Below are 4,360 nucleotides of genomic sequence, written 5' to 3'. Positions count from 1 at the left end.
GTATCGGCTTAGTGTGATACCGACACTTGTGAGGGTCATTAACACCTCCATGATCACATGACCCCTCCACTCCTACACACACACACACACACACACACACACACACACACACACACACACACACACACACACACACACACACACACATCACCCTTCCCCACTTCCCCCATTACTCACCACATTACTCATTGTATGGTATTTTTGTGTATTTTCAGCCTTATGGCTGCCTACAAATGAATAAACCATTTATTATTATTATTATTATTATTATTATTATTATTATTATTATTATTATTATTATTATTATTATTATTACACCGATACCAGACGAACCTAACCAAATTCGGCAAGTCCCTCCTCCACAACCCCCGTCATAGAGATCGAGGGCCGCTTTCACAATCACGTTTGTTTGTGTTGATCGTTACCATTGAGCGGCGATCGCCGCTACCAACAAGAAATCCGCTTTCACAGTCGTCTTTCGCGGCGCTGTTTGTTTGCATCAGTATCAGAGATTGGAACCTCTGGTAACGGAGCTCTGGTAGCCGCGGGGGTTCCCCAATGGAACTTACCAATGACATTAATTAGTAAATAATACAAATTCTTGCTCTCAAATGGTTATATTATTTCGTTAAATAATTGTGAAAAAGTATTAAACAATACAGCAACACGTTGCAAGGATTCAATGGTAATATAAGAAAATAATGTATAAAATTTTGAATGACATGAACTCACTTCACCTGCTGACCAGTAAACGTCCTGGTGAGAATTTCAATTTGATTGATTGATGGTTTATTGTTGCAAAAGTACACAACAATTAAAGAAGGAAGGAGTTTAATACCTGTCACCATTAATCACCTGTTATGCCTGCTTTGTCAAACTCGTATTTTTCTAGTTAGCCAAATATGTATGCATAGGCATATATATAACGAAATCAGCCCTATTAAGTAAAGAATAAATGTGAACTCTGATAAATAAGTGTGAATAATGAATAAATGTAATTGATATAGGTGAATAGTGTCTTGCTGACATCTGCTAATATAAGAAAACTTTAACTAATACTTCTAACCATTATTTCACCTTTTCCGCCTAGGAAATATTAGACTTTCAGCAGATTTGAGCGGTGTATCAGCGAGACACTCCACATTCTTTCATCATATCTATTTTTCAGAATTACTCTAAATATTTATTCTTCACGTTTACTTTTTGTACGTTTATTTTTCATATTACTCCTTCATAATCCTCCGCTCAGCTAATGTAATGTTGATATTTCCCGCCGCTCCGGCATACCAACATTGCGGAATCACGCGCCTTTGTCTTGTCATGATCGTTACCAAGCTGGTAGTCGCCGATACCACGAAAACAGGGACTGTGAAAGCGGATCGAGGCGATGGTAATGCCTTTTACCAGGATGGTAGGGCCTTTGGTTAGAGTGCGTACCAGACGACTGTGAAAGCGGCCCCGACTCCCACCAGACCCACACGATCACAATATTCTTGTCCCGGTCAAAACTCGCACGGACAGATATTGGCTATAGTGCGATACCGACGCTTGTGAGGGTCATTAACACTTCCATGATCACATGACCCCTCCACCGCAACACACACACACACACACACACACACACACACACACACACACACACACACACACACACAATCACCCTTCCCCAGTTCCCCCTTTACTCATCACATGAATCTCATTGTATTGTATTTTTTGTGTATTTTCAGCTTTATGGCTGCCTACAAATGAATAAACCATTTGTTATTATTACACACATACACACACACACACACACACACACACACACACACACACACACACACACACACACACACACACACACACACACACACACACCAGACACACACCTCCTGACCCTCACGGGGTCAAGATGTGTCATATGGCGCTCCCCATAGCAGCCACAGGGTCAGCCTGTTGACCCTTTTTCTTTTCCTTCGCTCCCCATCCCCGCCCATTCTCATACATTCTAGCAATTCATTACTCCAAAGAACTTTTTGTGAAATGTTATAACGTATAGGCATACAGTGAGTGCAGTGTGTTAGTGGTGCTGAAGGGCAGTGAGCTGTGTGTCGCCAAAGCCTCGTCACCCACCGCGTCCCCGCCGACACCCTCAAGCTCCGAAGGATACCATATCGGTCACCCAGCAGCAGGGGAAGGTCAGTTCAGGTGGCAGGCAGTGTGGCAGCCTCGTCACTCAGGTTTGGAGCAAGATGTACAGCAACTATATCAACACTGTGCACTTGTTCCCACGACTACATCTAACAGCCGGGCAGCACCCACCACCTGTGTCTCGCCGACCCAGGTGCTTAGCACCTCCCTACTAAGCCTGGGTATACCTGAGTGACACACCCCCATAAACTGCCCACCTGCACCACCAACAGCGTCTGTCACCTTAATCCAGCGTATGACCTGAGGATTAACACGTGAACTGGCCTCACCGTCAGCTGAAGAGACCGCACCTTCCCCTCTCGGCACCACCGCACTGCACTCTCCCCACCCATCGCCCCTCCTACCCCACCAAAAGCTCCGTCGCCCCTACCCCCCCACACAAATCAGCCCCACATTCCCCCTCCCACGTATTTTTGTTCATGTTTCATTATCGAACAAAATATTGTATTTATAAAATTTAAAATTTAAGCCTGGCAACTTCAAAAAACGTTTTATTATTATTTATTACACACACACACACACACACACACACACACACACACACACACACACACACACACACACACACACACACACACACACACACACACACACACACATACACACACACTGATATCGATACGTATGCATATACCACCATCCGCCTGTCGCCATGCATTCACACACACACACACACACACACACACACACACACACACACACACACACGCCCCCACAACACATTCTGGACCGACTGCAGAGCTGGACGCAAGATAACCACGTCACCATCAACACCAACAAGACGGTGGTGATGCATTTTCACACCTCCACCACTGCCATCCCACCGCCAGCCCTGGAGGTTGGCCCTCACCAGCTGCAGGTGGTTGAATCCACCAAACTACTTCGAGTCACCCTGGACAGCAAGCTGAGCTGGGGCAGGCACGTCACCACCATCATCAGGGCGGCTTCCTACAAACTTTTCATGCTGAGGCGCATGAAGGCACTGGGAGACCCCCAAAGGACGCTCAAGGACCTGTACACCACCTTCATCCTTCCCAGACTCCTCTATGCCTCTCCTGCTTGGGCTTCCTTCATCAACAAGACCCAGCAACGCCAATTAGAGAGTGCAAAGGCGTGCTTGCAGACAGATTCTGGGCAGTTCTTACACTAACTACGAGCATGCACTCACCCTGCTGAATATGCCCACCCTACAGGACCGATACCAGACAGACCTGACCAAATTCGGCAAGTCCCTCCTCCACAACCCCCGTCATAGAGATCTACTCCCACCCGCTCTCCCTCCCCCCACTAGACCCACAAGACACCACAATATTCTCGTCTCGGTCAAAACTCGCACGGACAGATATCGGCTTAGTGCGATACCGACGCTTGTGAGGGTCACTAACACCTCCATGATCACATGACCCCTCCACCGCAACACACACACACACACACACACACACACACACACACACACACACACACACACACACACACACACACACACACACACACACATCACCCTTCCCCACTTCCCCCATTACTCACCACATGAAACTCATTGTATGGTAATTTTGTGTCTTTTCAGCCTTATGGCTGCCTACAAATGAATAAACCATTTATTATTATTATTATTATTATTATTATTATTATTACACACCTGCCCCCCCCCCACACACACACACACCTGCGCATTTCATATGTAACTTTTATTTCTTACTTTTAAGGTTGAGTGCTCGTCTCTCTCTCTTTAGTGATTAATCCAATTGTCTGTTTCATTTATCGTATTTAGCTATGGTTCGCTTTAGCAGGCATCACTATTACCTTCCCTACTAATCATTACTTCACTAACCACTACCTACACCATCACCGCCACGCATTATTCACCTCATTATTAGCACCGCATCACCTATCATACGTGTCACCATCATCACCATTAGTAACACCACCACTAGCATCACATTCATTCACTTCCACTATTATTCACTAGTCGTCATTTTACACTAACTTGCCAGTTATCATCATATGTAATTTCTACATCAACTTTTATTCATATTCACCATATAAGCATTCTCTAGAAAGGCGAAGGGTGCGTGGAGACATGATCGAGGTTTATAAATGGATGAAGGGCTTTAATAAGGGAGACATTCATAAGGTTTTGTTGGTAAGAGAACCGGGTAGGACACGAAGT

Source organism: Eriocheir sinensis, unplaced genomic scaffold (assembly GCF_024679095.1).
Source record: "Eriocheir sinensis breed Jianghai 21 unplaced genomic scaffold, ASM2467909v1 Scaffold710, whole genome shotgun sequence".
Taxonomy (NCBI): Eukaryota; Metazoa; Arthropoda; class Malacostraca; order Decapoda; family Varunidae; genus Eriocheir; species Eriocheir sinensis.
This window is presented reverse-complemented; position numbering follows the sequence as displayed.